This window comes from Apis cerana, linkage group LG12 (genome assembly GCF_029169275.1).
Source record: "Apis cerana isolate GH-2021 linkage group LG12, AcerK_1.0, whole genome shotgun sequence".
NCBI lineage: Eukaryota > Metazoa > Arthropoda > Insecta > Hymenoptera > Apidae > Apis > Apis cerana.
The window spans coordinates 4,832,982-4,849,021 of NC_083863.1; the positions used below are offsets into that span (position 1 = coordinate 4,832,982).

The 16,040-nt window shown below is 39.1% G+C and overlaps 1 protein-coding gene across 3 annotated transcripts in view; it reads left to right on the plus strand.

The window, feature by feature from the left end:
• The first annotated feature begins 7,422 nt into the window (after positions 1-7,422).
• The window catches only part of LOC107995539 (storkhead-box protein 2), a 111,498-nt gene continuing 102,880 nt past the window's right edge, over positions 7,423-16,040 (plus strand). For all 3 annotated transcript variants that reach the window (XM_062083167.1, XM_062083168.1, XM_062083169.1), the window contains exon 1: positions 7,423-8,366. The gene's annotated coding sequence lies outside the window, so the exon portion shown is untranslated. The remainder of the gene's footprint in view (positions 8,367-16,040) is intronic.

Here is a 16,040-nt window from a genome sequence, read left to right on the forward strand (position 1 = left end):
AAACGATATATTTCTACCTTCATCTAACTTGAATATATCTATATTGAATTTTCTGAAAATTGAAAAGCTTAATCATTGGTTAATCTACTTATAACTTGGAAATGTATGTTAATATTGAGATACGTGATTGTTAATTTATTGTAGAAAAGATTATTGTCAGTAAAATTTCTATCCACTTTTCCACAGCCTTTAAATCTGTTAAATTGATTCATCGAGATATATAACTTCCTAGATCGATCGTCGGGATTACCACGAATAATAATGAAATTGGAAAACGACAAGTTGCAGAAAAGCTGAGGGTATATTACGTTAAATGGATACAAGAAATACTTTATTTTATACCACAGGATGTATATTCTCTTCCCACTGCATATGCGTTCATAACAGTGTTACGCGTTCCCGGCATTTATGCTAATTTATCCAACAAGCCTGGCCATTTTCGCGAGGAAATAAGGCCGCGTACGCGATGCACTGCGGAGTGTATATAACTCGTGGGCTTGAAACAATTTTAATGAAACTATGAAAAGTTGTCCGTTGTGTAACGGACGAGAAGAAATTAGCCGCGGTGTTACGAGAGATTTTTATTCGAAAGTTACACGTTTGACAGATTAAATTTATTATCGCGCGTGCAAATCGTTTTCTATAAGAAATGATTAATTTGTTAATCCGGGATCTGTCGGGAGAGGGATCGATCGAATCGAGTAAATTTTACTCCGATTGTTGTTTTCAATGCCTGTGAGTAAATAGAAATGGAATGATTTACATTCTTAGCGGAAATCATTTACACGAGATTGGCAATTCAAATGAGGAGTTAACTCTAATCTTTCTCGATTGGGACGAAATACGATGGAACAAGATGATTCAGGAATCGTGGATAGTTAAAAAAATAAAAAATAGAAATGTATCGAGATTAGTCAGAAAAGTGCATTAACATTTCAAAATTAATTAATCGAAAGCAATCCTGCTGATTACAATTTTATTAGATCTAATCTTTTAATTAATTCATATAAATTTCATATTTTTCGTCCGACTAAATAATTGTAAATAAACACGAATGTACAATGATTAAAATAATTTACAAAAATTACAAAAATAGGATTTTTCTACAATCGCACGTATTTCAGAAGCAAAATTTCTTACAGCTACATGTTTGAAGGAAATTCTCTAAATTCTTTTTTCGCGGGATTACGCGACAATTTCACTGAAATTACGCGATTCGTTTTCACGTGGCTGTCTGGAATTCGCGGCGACAATCGTGAAATCAACAAGGACGCAAAAAAAAGAGCAGGCCAGATGTGTTCCTTGTGATTTCTAGCTTGACGTAGAATCGAGAGAGGAGGCGAGAGAGTTGCAATTAAACGAAACAAGCGCGGGTGTTCCAATATGGTAAGGCGAACAGGGGAAATTGTGTGAAATCGCGATCGCGGGAATTTAAATCGATAGACGGAAAGTCTCTGGTTTCTAGGTGTTCTCGATTCTCTTTTTATTATAGTTTCGTGTGTTGCGTGAACACGATAGTCTACCAAGATAGAATTATTCTCGAGAAACACCATCGAACAAAAGTTGACCATTGTGATCAAACTCGATGACGATGAAGATAATCTTTTTGATTTTAAGAGTATTTGTTTAATTTTTATGCATTGATAAATCTTCCCTAATTTTTAATTTAACAGCATTAAAGTATTTCCTTTTAATTAGATGACGTAAGAGAAAATTGATGAAAATAGATAAAAATAAGTTTTCAAATTTGGACAAGTAAAATCGACTGTCAGGGTATTCGTTCGTAAATATTTTATCATTCGTATCATATACACAAAGTTATATGAAATGTCGAAGCTTATTTATTGATTTAAGCAATGAATAAAAAAATTTTCTTTTGCTCAAATTAGAATATAAATCCGATATAAAACTGTATCTACTCTCGTACATATATTAAAATTTCTCTAAAAAAAAGTATAGAATTTAGTGATAAAAGGAAAAAAAAACAAGAATGCGCGTTAAAATAGTATAATTGTAAAATCCACGTCGATTGAATTTAATATAGAGAGCAGTGGGGCAGGCAGCGCACCGTGCCATTTCTCACACGGCTTCCACGAAACGATGTTTAATTACCGCGTGATAATGTATTATTCACCGAAAGGAGGCGGTATCGCAACAGATTCCTCAAATATTTGAAAGCGGTTCGCCGATTAATAGGGCTCACCCCCTCCCCTCCCGCCGGGTGTTTGTTCAGCTGCCACCACGTCGCCTCCCGAAATTTTTCAACGGCAAACAAACGATCCGTTGTGGGCAGATATCGCAAGGAAAATTTATTGACGTTCCACGGTAGTGTTTACAGAATCCATGGAAGGGCTTCCGCGGAAGAACTCCGAGTGCAAACACTCCGAACAGGAGATATATACGCGGGTTAAATTATAATTGAGATACGTTTCGATTATTATTCTTCGTGATCCATCCGTGTACAAAAGGAATTGAAACAATGATTTGCAGATAAATTTAAACATATTTCTTTGGACAACTTCTTTGTTAGAGCGTCGAGAATTCGATCCTTTCAGGATGAAACTTTTTTAATGAAGTAAGTTTACTTTCTACGATTGAACAATATTGATGGTATTTAGTCTGATTGATATTTTTTTATAAAATTTAGATGTTTTATCGGAAAGGAATATAAGAAAATTTCGATCTAAATTAAATGATTAAATTTAGAGATTAACAATCGACAAAGATTACTACGAAAATTAAAATGGCACGATCGCTGAATTTTAAACGAATTCAAAAAGCTGCAAGAAGAGATCTCTGGCAAAACTGTTGTCGCATCAAACCATCGATCCTCCGTCTCTAATCCCATAAGCACGTTTAATACACGTAACAGAATGATATGAACGTGCGCTAAGCCAAACGAAGGCGATATCGCGAAATTGTATCCTTCTCGTTTTACCTGTGCAATTATCCTCAGCATCGTTTCCGGCTTAAAGCACACCGGGATCCATCTATGGGCAGGAAGTCGAGTTGTTCACATATTAATCTCGGCGAATTAAAATTCACCGCGCGCAAGCAGCTTCTGTTTTAGTGGCGCAATGAAACGCATTGAGTCACGCTCACGTAGTAATACCAACCGAACGGCGAAAAATACCGTGCGATTTCAAAGCACTTGCACTTTGAATACGAGCTGCCTTTCAGCAAAAAAAAAGAAAGAATGCAAAAATTAAATCTTATATTCATTTAATGAGTTTGAAAATTAATTTTCCTTTTTTATTTTGAGAGGAAAATTACTTTTTATTAATGGATATTACTTGATAATTAATAAGAAATAAGAATATTTATGAAGGAAATGGTGAGAATATATAAGAGGATACATATGTGAGGCCAAGGTTTTGATTTATACGTATAAAGAAATCTTTAATTAAATCCTAAATAAGATGAGGATTACATCTTTCATAACAGCTGTTGTCCTTCTAATGTTCCTTATTCCGTAGCAGAAAGTTCATTTAAATAGTTACTCGAATAGGTTTATTCTAATTATTTATTTTAGATTATTTAGATTATTAATTATTATTTATTAACGAATTATATCACTCTTACCCTAATTTCTATTTATCCAATTTCATTAAAAACTAAAACAAAAATATTCGCACAATTTCTTCCTATTCCTTCGATATTTTTATTTGCGACTAATCTCTCAAGATTAGTTCCAAGCGAAACAAGGTTGAAAAGATCCCCCCTTTTCCTCTCGTTTCCGCAAAAAGAACAGAAGAATGGAGAAACTTCAAATTTTGCAAAAACTAAACCTAACCAAGCCTTCCTTTTATCGCGATAAGATATCGGCCAGAAGAATGTCCTGTGCGCCGCTATCGGGCATTTCGAAGTGCCTCGAAATGTAACCGTTGAAAACACGACAGGGCCGATTAAATCGCGCGAGGCGAGAGGCAGGAGAACAAGCTCCTATACGTGGACGGCGTTGGATAGGCGGTGGACGATGTTGGATTCGCGGATTCGCGTAGAGGGCCAAAGCAGGAACACGGGCACGAAAACAGGTTCTGGGGACGGCAGAACCGTAGATCCCCGAGATGTCATTGAGGCAAATGGTAGGCGACCGGGTACGGTCGGGATTTCACTGTAAATGTCAACCGACGCCACGTAAAATGTCCCCACGATTTGAAGGAAAGTCGTTCGGGGCACAGGCGGAGGTTTCTGCCCCTCCTCCCCTCCCCCTCTTGCCCCCTCTTGCGTTCAAACTCGAAGCCGACTCGCGTTTAGATTGTATACACAGGGTGTATCTTGTTTGTCAATGATGGAAGTGTTTGTCAAAATTGTAATTCTCGATCTAGATTTTTATATCGACGGTATAGTATTGTATCTAATGGATACAATAGAATAATTTGTCAATTTATTAGTAATACTTGTAATAAAAAATAGATGAGTCAAAAAATATATTCTTAAGTCAGCATTGTTAAGAAAGCTTTTATCATAGTTGTTTTTATGATGAAATTAAATTCTATGGAGTTTTATAATGAAAATAATTAATCAGAACAATATTGAATTTATCGGATAGCTTGCACAAACAAGCTAAATTTAAATATTGTATCGCAATAACCGGAAGTCTATTACTTGATATTTCCTATTTATGATATAACTTTCTAATTTCTTTAAAAAAAACATTTGGAAACATTTCACAATTTTCCTTATAACACACGGTGTCTCGATAATCTTCAACTTGAGACCTTAAATACTAATTATTTTATTTTATTTTATTTCGCTATATTTCGTAACGATTAATAATTTAAAAAAAAAAGCTATAAACAAGCTATATTTATGATACATTATACATTATTCAAACCCGTAGAACGAATCGAACGCGTCGACGATTAAAACTTGGCACACCCTGTACATATATACACAGTGAATACTCGTCGACTCGTGAAATTGGCCGCGACATTTTCGATCTTTACACCGATAGCTGTACAAAACAAGTGCAACCTGGTCGATAAGCCTCGACCAGGAGGTAGCCAAGTATTAACCCGAGTGCGAAAGTTATAAATTCTATCGACCATTTTGTTCCACACACGGGATCATTTTGTTCCACTCGATATATATATATATATATATCCTTTCTTCTTTCTCCAATTCAACCTCTTTTTCCATCCAACCCATACGTGCCCCACCCACTCTCGTCACTATTTCGCATGTCCTCTTCGTCCTCTTTGTCCTTTTTTTTCTCCCCTTCGAATACCATCAGACGCTCGTTGCTTTGAATGAAGAACGGTTATTCTTGGTTCCTCCAGTTCCTCGGGTATTTTATCAGTGACATATTATGTTCGGCGACGCTAGTTCGAATTTACAGAGTGGCAGAAATCGATTGTTGTTTCGACAATCGCCGTATTTTCGTAGCACTGGAGGGACCACGTTTCACAGAAAAAGAAAGAGAGAGAGTCGTGCGATGTGAATCCAGATATACACAGTGGTTCGTGAAAATACTATAGGAAAATTTTGATGAAAAAATAATTAATGTAATATGTATATGTTCGAATGTGGATGTTGTTTGAAATAATTACGTGGTAGTTTATTTATAGGACAGATTTAGATTATCGTATAATTTTATCGAATATTTATTCAAATTCATTGTGATAGATTTATTTCTTTTCGATGAACAATTTGAAATAAGCATATAGTTATAGATAAAGCAATTTCCTTTTCGACAGAAAATATATTTGAGATGCTTGTGAAAAATCCACCCTCAAAGTTCCAGCATTCTTTCAAATACAATTTCATCCTTCGAATACTTTTCTTATTACATTATATTATATTTTCACAGTATATATACACACCTTGAGGAAGCAATCTCGAGGGACCAGATTTTCGAGGCAAAATCTTACACCACGAATTTCGAACGAGACAGCTTTGATTCGACGACGATCATCGGGACGAACGTTATTACGAGGGTTCTTCGCCCCTTCACGAGCTCCCCTCGATCTCTCTGGAAATCCCACCCACACGAGGAAAGAAAGCTCGCATACACGCAGGAGAATCGTCGGTTTAACGGATCTAACAGCAGTGCGTGGATACTTTTTACATTCCACTTTCCATCTCAACGATAGGAAGATACTTTCGAGATGCAGGTTGTTCGCGAAAAGGATGCTCGTGGAACCGGAGACGAAACCGGTGACCGGCTTTCCACGCGGCTTAATATCGCCTCTCCGCTCGATAAATCCGCTCCATTTGTTTTATACTCGAGCAAGGCCTCGAAAAATGCAACCAGTGATCCTTGATCGCGCGTTGAACGAAACGCAAGACGTTGACGACAGCCTTTCTAAAACGGACAACTTTGTCTAGTTTTAGCTTAATCCGAGCCAGAATGGTCAATGATAAAATGTTCTGGTGTATTGCATGCGAGGAATTCCTCGACGGAATGTTTCTTTTATCTTCAATCCTACATCTTATTTTCCTTCCACGAAGATAATGCTTGGTAACGAATGATTCTCAATTCCTTGAATTCAATTCTTTCTTAATAACTTTTTCTGGCAATTTTATTTTATTCAAATTTATCGAAATAAATGTGAACAATAAGGAAAACATCAACAGAATATTTCAACATATATCACAAAGCATATATCAGTTTCACAATTTCCAGACAACCGTTTAAAACTTTCGACTCATAAGCACCAATATTCATCCAATTATAAGAAATGATAAGAAATAAGAAATGATCGGTGCGATTGATCAAATCCTTCCCTAACTCAACCATATCTTCGATAACCCCAAAAACTCTTCGATAACCAACGAATCCCCTCTCCCCAAAATTCTCTTCTTCCAACGAAAAAAAATAAAGATAAATAAACCTCCACGATAGTCCATCGAAGGGGTCCATCGCGTGAAACATTTTTCCAAGCCGGTAGGCCCCTGCCAACAGCGGGAGCCAGCCCCCTCCATTCTCCCTCATCTCGAAACGCAATCGGTTTTTGCCGCCGGTCCGGTTCTACCTACCGGCACCGACCTACCGGAACGCGTGGAACTCGCCCAGCATCCATCGAGGACCGGCTACGAAGTGCTGGAATATCAGCGATGCCCGCCGCGTCCGTGGAGAGAACGACGCGGCCGACGGAGAATGAATCAAGCGGCGCGGCAAGACGAGGCGAGGCGAGGCGGACGAAGCGAAACGAGGAGAAGAGGAAGAGAAGAGAGAAGAGAGGAGAGGAGTGGGGAGCGCGGTCACAGAGGCGCGTGGTGGGGGTTCGCGGGCGAGGAGTGGGGGATGGCGGCAGGGGAGGGGCGAGGAAATGGAACGCGGAGAAGAGGAGAAGGTAGAAGCACGAGCGCTTCCCCTTCCCTCTCCCCGACCTCCCCACTCGCGACGCTGGCGGAGAGGAGGAAGGAAGGGGGGCAGGTGGAGGACAGCGGCGGAGAGCAAGCGTAGAGCGAGGGCAGAGTCTGCGCTTGGTCCGAGTTTTCGGTGCCGTCGCCAGTGGCAGAGCCAGTTTCTCGTAGCATCGGCGTGCCGGCGGCGTCGAGGCGCCCCTTCAGTATGAAGCCGACGACCGTGCCAGCTGCAGCCGCTGCACCTGTCGTCCCGTATAACGCGACAACTACGCTCGTCGTGCACACGGATCAACGCTCCTGATCGTGAATCCCCCCATCACCCCCCACCCCCCCCTCGACACCGATACTCCATGGATAATACCGTGCTCCGGGCTCCGATTTCGTTCATCGAGAAGGACTGTGAAAAGACACCATCACCACCGCAACGCACGGTATATACGCAACAAACATCGTGCCTCTGGATAAATCCGTTCGGTGGATACACGTTTGGAATGATATAAAGGAGGAGGTGATCCCGTGATACTTCCCTCTCTTTCTTCCAGCTTATACGTATACATATATATATATATATATATTCTTCTTCCTTGCGCCTCGTTCTTCTTCCTGATCGAAACGGTGAACGGTGATCGGCTTGTGTTTCGTCCACACAGTGTTTCTTAATATTAATTGTAACTGCGTTTCTCCGCAGTCTCTCCCAATCGTAATTGTTATCCAGTTCTGCCGATCTGCCTTTGATGCGTGATTCGAGGGGGATCCCTCCTCCGAGAAACTGTGATAACGTGTAAACGACAAGAAAGAAAGAGACGGGGCGCGCGGGACTGACGGTATAATAAAAGTGAAAACTCGTTCCTCCGGTGTTCCGTGGTTCGGCTTCTTGGAAAGAGGCAGAAAGGGGCCGGCAACAAAATCCCAAAAAATCGCCATCGCCGCCAACGGCTTCTTCTTGGATATTTCGGAAGATATTTCTCCCCCCTCTCCCCCTCCGTCGCAAGGTATATCGGTTGGATCCCGATCGAGGCAGGGCCAGCAGCGTGGCGAGCATCAGTGGCGAGGTGAGTTCTTCCAACACGATAAATTCCAACACCCTGGAACGAGGGTCAAGAGCGGTCAGACATCTCGCGCGTCGCGACGCGACGCGTGTAGACTGGTTTTCGAGTTCTATCACTCTTTGTCTCGCTTCCTTTCCTCTCCTCTTCCTCCACTCCTCCTCTCGTTGTCGCCTTACCCTTGCTCTTTCTCTCCTTCCCTTTTCTTCCTCCTCCTCCTCCTCCTCCTTCTTCTTCATCGTCTCTCTTCTCTTCATCGAACGTACCGGTGATAAATCTTCGCGATCTCGCCGGCCGTTGACTGAGCAAATTACCACCGTGATCCTTCATCTTCCTATTACCGCGTAGACACCACGTCGGAGAGGGATTATTCCGAGAGAGAGAGAGGGCGACCGTGGGACTACGAGGGTTGACTACGGCTCGTGAAAAGTGAACGCCACCATCCTCGTGTGGGTCACGACCGTGAAACGAACTCCCGCTTGGAAATTGGGATGATGGTGAAATTAGCCAGTATCAACAGAATGGCCGTTTTTCGATCGTGCTCTCTGCTCGACGCAGCTGAGCAAATAACTGGGCTAAAATGCGTGTCCCACCCATCGTCTTCTTCTTTCTCGCGAAAACAGGCTTTAATTATTATTTTCTCGTTTTGCTATTCCCTGTTGATTAAGTCGAAATTGGATCGAATTCGTTGAAACGGGTAAATCATTGGTTCTTCTTGGATTTTCATTTCTCTGGGAATAGTAGAATTTACTCGATAATTTTCTTACACGAAACTAAAAGTTAGAAATAAATAGATTTTTCTTTTAAAAATGCAATAAGAAATGATGTGCGTTTTTATTTTAAAACGACGTAAGTGGAGATCGTAAATTTTTTTTTTTATCGTACATAAGTCGAAACAAAAGGCGGGTAAAGTTGTAAAACTAATCACTGTGACAGATTGAAATATCTCGAGCGATATCCTTTCCTCGTATATCCGTAATTTTCCAGCGACAAATTTTAATTTTAGCTATCAACAAGAGATTTTGGATAGATTGAAAATTTCTTCACCGTACTCTTCTATATTCCCGAATAAATTGATGAGGAAAAAGTCGGAAACGTGCTCGTCGTTGGTTCGACGATAATAAATCATTTCGGTGCATTATGGAGCAGGGAAAATTGGCGGCGTGATCTTTCATCTTCCCATTATCGTTCGTAGGGTAGCACGGTCAGGATCGAGCTGATCCATGTTCCGCGCCGATTCAATTCACTCAAACTCGAATCACGAGACCGAACCGCTGACCTATGAGACGCGTAATGAGATCTTCAGCCGTTCGGAGGATTATTTTGAGGAGAACGATGATGTTGACGACTTTTCTATCGTACCACGTGACATTTATTTAAGCTTTGTATCAATACTTGGAATTTCGATGATTGAAAATTTTGGAAATGGATAATAAATATAGTCGAAAAACAAGAGTATGGAATGGAGTATGGATTTTAAAATTTGTAATTTTATTTTAATTAAAAGAATATCTGGACGTGATCTATTTGAGATTTTAATTTTATTTCGATTCATTTCGATTCGAAGATCTTTTACGTGTAACAAAAATATAGCTGTAACTTTGCACACGTATACCATTTTGTACGCAATTTATAATTTTTACTCGAACGTATCGAATAATTATATATAATTCGAACATGTAAGAGAAATCCATGCAGAACGGTACGTGTAATCTAATGTTTGCACACACGATATTAATCGAGTTTCAGCGTGATATTAATTTGACTTCAGAGAACACGTTTGATTTAATATCGAAAAAAAATTCGATTCTATCATAATAATTATTCGCAAGCTTGTTGATTTTATTCACAGGATCGGTAAAAGAAAATCTAGATATATCTATAATGCAATTTAAAATGCAATTTAAGAGGGAAGCCAACGAAAAATGGCACGTATGTAACAATTTTAGTTTTCTTGTATGATTATTTTTCCCGTGATAAAGTGAATTTTGAAATTCTATATATTTATTTTTAACTTTTATTTATTTTCCAGGCTTTTCAAATGTGAATATATTAATAAATATATTGAAATTCATCGATCCGATAATATCAATTTTCAATCGATCGATCAAAAAATGGACGATCAGAAATATGAGAATCCAAATTTCAAGGATCGAAAACTCTGAAAGAAAACGTTCACGCACCGTGTAATCATAATTGTACACGAAAATTTTCGACCAGACACGTGGAAACCCATCAACCGTTCACAAAGTTTACACCATTGTCGTTAACAAGTGATACACGTTCGACTTAATTCCCTCGGTGACCCACATAAACGTCCTCGAAACCGGTGTATTCCTCTCGAATTCTTCGTAAATACGTTACACCGAAGCAAATGTAGAAAAGTTTCCTCGAGGCAAAATCCAACACCTTCAACGTTCCGTCCAACGACGAATTTCATTTTTACCCATTTCTCGTCCTCCACAATTAATCTTATCGAAATATCTCGTTTCGATATTTCTTTAAAAGGGTCTATGACTCTTCTTTTTACACGAATAATAGTAATAGTAAGTTTCCTCGACGTATAAACGTAAAATCACATACCTCACGTGATTAGTTAAAAAAAAAAGAGTCGAAGCATCGTTGCAGATCGTTGCGAATCCTGGAACTTGATTATTGGAACGAAGATCACTTCTTCCATTCCACTCATATTAACAATTCGACTACCAAATATTTCCATTAAATGTAAATCGAAAAAAAGTACGATTTTCATAGAAAAGATTTAGCTACTGATCAAAAATTCAATCTTTGAAAATCATATATTTATATTCCTATATTTTTAAATTCTTTTTTATATTTTTTTTTTCTGTATATCATATCTACATCGATATTATTGTATTTTTTGTTATTTTTCTGAATGGTTTACTTATAACGTATTTATCAATTATTTATAATTAATATAAATTAATTTCTAAGTTTCAGATGAGATCTAAAAATAACGAGAAAGGTATTTCCTTATAAACAAGAAAAAGGATTAAACTTTTAATTGAAAGATCAATTAAGCGATCGATTTAATTAAATTGCTTAACATATTCTTGAATAAATATAAATCATATTGATGGATTTCTGAACCGTTGGGATAAAAAGTTGCTTTCATCGGTGAAAGAGATTCCGTGGAATCCTCCATTTCGAATCCATCCACATTGTTCCGTGTGTTGGCAAGGCGTCATAACAGTAATTAAACGTAATCTAGGTTCGAGGAGCTGGGAAGAAAACAGGGGACGTTATTGAGTTCGAGTTCGCGCACATAATAATCAAGCCTGATTGCGCCCCTTCTCGAAGGAAAGTGGCCTAATCCACTTTTCGTCTTCATTCAATTATACCAGATTACACGAGACACTTCTCCTATTTCCAACCGAGAAATTTATCGCTCGAATATTTTCTTTTCATTAATGAATCCTCTTTCGCACGGCGATACTATTGCGATTCAATGCGTGTTGAATACAAAAGCAAACCGAACCTCCTCTGACTGTCGAAAATATTTTCAAGAAACCATTTTCATCGAAAAATTCAATTGTTTAAAATATTCGACGATACTGACATCTATTATATCATATATCATAATAATATCCAGAATTGAAACTGATAATAGGAGTCAAAGATTAAAGAAAACTTCTCTCCTTTGAATCGTGTAAGGATAAGTTTTATTTCTTTACGCTATCATTCGAAAATCTTTTTCGAAAAATCAAGGAGAATCCTTGGGGTTCATTTTCATCTCTGACTCGATTCGTCTCAACAGGCGGAAGAGGAATGCAAATGATGGATATCTCGGGTGGATAGGTCGCGGGTGACGCAACGTTTGTCCACGTTTGCTTCATTCACGGTCGAAACGTGCGGACGCGAGTAAGGTGGAATCGAATTGGTCCAGCAGCTCCAGCGAAAACGATTTATAACATGCAGGAAAGGCAGAAATATTATATCGTTTTAAGAATACATTAACCTTGCGGGGAATGAGATTTATGCGTTCGCGATTTGATCGAAGGATTTGCGGGGTCGCGTGTTATATGAATACGTGTGAACGCACGAGATCGTGGCCGAGATATTTATTGAATTATATATCTTACTTACTTCTCCTTTGTATCGTGTGAAACGCTAATTGAATTCATCGGAAGTAAGTTTATTATCGAATCGTGTTCGGAAAAAAAAAAAAAGAAAGCATCCTCTAGGATTAAAATTCTGCGGACGAATCTCTCTCAAAGGTTTTTCAAACAGAAGATAAAATTGTATCGTTTAATGACGATATTCTTGAAACTCGATACGATAAATGTGGATGCAATCGTTTATACGATATAGCAATTTAAAGGAAGAAATCGGCATTTTCGATTTCGAGACGATTGTTTACGACGAGAAAAAAAATTTCTGTCCATCGTGCAATAGCCGAGATCGAGACAGATGCAGACTTTGGACTTACAACATTTTAATCTTCGACCTTGAGTATGAAAGGAAAAAAGTCAGAAGATCCTTACACCGAAATCATCTTTCATGAATACAAGTCTTCGTCCATTCATCTTGTACAAAATCGAAAGTAAATTGCGCGCAACATACGTACAAATATACTCTTATAGCCTCAACTACTACTCTATGTCACTCGGAGAACAAGCTCCAACAACGAATATTCCAATAAATCTTCCAAGAAAGAACCACCACGTCGGCCAACACGATAATTACCAACGATTCGAAACGGCCATTCCTCGCGATCATCCCGTATTTGCATCGAAAGAGGGTAGCCATTCCTTGCCCCAAAAGGGAGCCGCGGCTTCTCTTCTTGCGGCAAACCGATGATGATCGTCGTTACCTAATAGACGAAACAGACGTAAAAAAAAAAGAAAAAAAATTAAAGTCGCTCAAACGGCCGTACACTTGTTTCTCTACCAGGGAGGAAAATTACGGTCCACGGCGAGAGAGCAGGCCGTTTATGCCTTTTACGCCTCTGATCGCCGTTTAGGCGGTGTTTACAACTCGATCTCGAGGGCTCGCGATTCAACCATCTGCGTCTGCCCATGCGGCTGAAAGTTAATCCAGGGTTACCGGTTCCTCTCCCTCCCTGCACAACGACAAAAACTCGCGTCAGCTCGGGCGTGAACGGGCGGAGATCTGTCTGCGAACTATAACGTTCCATTCGTATCATCGGCCTTCCTCGTTCAACGGATTCACTTCTTTTGCCCGTTGCGAGAACCTGTGCATCGTCGTGCGGTTTTCCTTTTTTTTTGCCGGTGGTAAAACGGAGGAACGAGGGAAAATTGAGGAAGAATCGAGCGAGGGAACAAAAGAATTTTTCTTTTTCGAGGGGGGGAAAAAGCGATTGATTTCGAGAACGAACATGAGAATTGCGAAGGAGAAGGAGTCGATGTTGGAATGAAGTGAATGAAACTTCGCAAGTTTGATTCTTTTCTTTCTGAAAAGTTGCTTCGTAAAATATTCACACGAGAAGTTTTTATTGTTTAAGGTAAAACTTTCTTCCTCTCTAGCCCAAAGGAATATTCATCATTTTTGCGTGTCGATATCTCTTTTTCTTCTTCAGAAAACCTTACTATTTTCAGATTTGAAATTTATATACGTCCATAATACGAGATTAAAAATCATCGAGATACTTTACGTTACTCTTTTCAATTGCGATAAAACATCGAACGAAAATTGGTTATCGCTGGAGATAAAAAGAGAGACTTCAACGCCCGCCAAAGCAAGAAAGTCAACGACCCAAGGCGAATTTTAAAGGGAGTTTGAGAAGAGAGAAGAAGGGGACAACGAAGTATCGGCGGCGATTAATTCAATTACACAGTGAAAGGAAGTTCAATGTCGACTCTAACAAGGCTCTTCGTGGACGTCACTCGTGTTCGACTTCTTTCCTTCACGAATCAACATATTCCTCGTCTATGAATGGGGAACGCGATAAATCTGTCGGGGGGAAAAAGCGAGTTGGCAAGAAAAACTTGGCTTCCACGTTTGACCTGGATTCAACAACGTTACTTCCTATTACGAGGCTTGGATAACCTCTATCCGTTTCGATCATAATGCAGAAGCGTGGGCGCATTAACTCGGCATTAACTTGGCACCGAAAATGGAATCTAATATTCGAATATTAAAAGATAGACCGAAATCAAGGATGTTTCGTTATTGGAAAATTTTTATTTTTCTTTTCGCTTGAAATCTTTCTAAACTTCTATCAACCGCTTTCTACACATTTTTTTGAAACTTTATCGATAACCCTAATGATATACACTCAAAATACTTATTTCAAAGATATAGCAATTTTTCTCAAATACATAGATATGCAGATCAAATAAATTTATCGTCTGCCTATTATCCTCGACAATAATAACATTCCTAACAACGTTACTTCCATTACGTAATATCGTGACAACGATTTAATCACCATGTAATGCATGCGCATACGTATTCCCCTATTAATCAATCTACTACGACCTTGCTGAAACAAACGCGACGAATATAGAATATAAAATCGCATTGTATCATCGCTCCATTCATTCGGTTTCCCGTTTTCATCCGAACCGTTCCAATCAAGACAAACGAGGAATAATTGGCAGGGCAGACGAGAGAGGGAGCCTTCAATTTTTATCCACAATGCGGGATAATTGGGAGATAATTCGTCGGACGAACTCGCCTCAATTATCCGGGATAAGATTAGATTATTTTCTCCGCAGTTTCCAACGATGGGATGGACGGGCGTTTAATGATAAATCGGCGGTAGAGGTGGCAGAAAAAGGCATACCGAATGGGTATGGTTTTCCAGGCCGCCGGGCAGCTGTCGCCGCAATTACTTCTTAATCGGTTTAGAAAATCCGCGTGCCGAAACATCGCGACGCTGTCCAATTAAAGGCAAGCAAGCATCGATCGAGCATTCTTCGCCCCCTTGATTTCACCAATCGATAACGAGCCGTTTAGAAGAAGCTTCCTTGTTAAATTTCCGCGCTTATCGTACAATATACGCTGCGTTATATTTTAAAAATGAAGAAGTACTTTGATCGAGATTTTGAGATTGTAATGTCACATATGCGTATCTCATTATATTGTCTTTATCTTTTCATTTTATACAAAGTATGTTCGATTTTTGTAATAGTTTGGATTAGAAGATTGGGATAGATTAATAACATTTTAAATAATTGCAATGCTTCCAAAAATTAATCCATATTTTGATACGCATCCTGTACGCGTTCAAAAAATTGAAAGCAAGTTTTTGCCTCTTTTACCGGGCTATTAGAAAATAATTAAGTATCGGATTCTTCGTTTTGGAATATCATAATCATCCGATCGCAGAAAAATATTAATTACACCTATGTAAACTCGTTTCAAACTCGAGAGTAGAACAAAGAAAGAAAAGAAAAAAAGGGAAAAAACGTTTGTCCCTTCAAGAAACTCGTTCAGTTTCCGGTAGAAGTCCGGAGGCAGCAAACCCGAGCCGGCGTCTCACGCATTAAATATCGCGCATTTTCTTCACTTTTTGACGGGACACGCTACGCGAGTTTCTACTCGCGTGTAATTTCCAATTCCACTGCACTATTTGCCAACGGAAAGCGACTGTCAATTATTCTCTCCGTAACATCGATAATCGACAAAGTATCTCCAACCGAATAGAACGTTGGCTGGTCAACGAAAAAGGATCATTTTGTAAAAATCAATTCG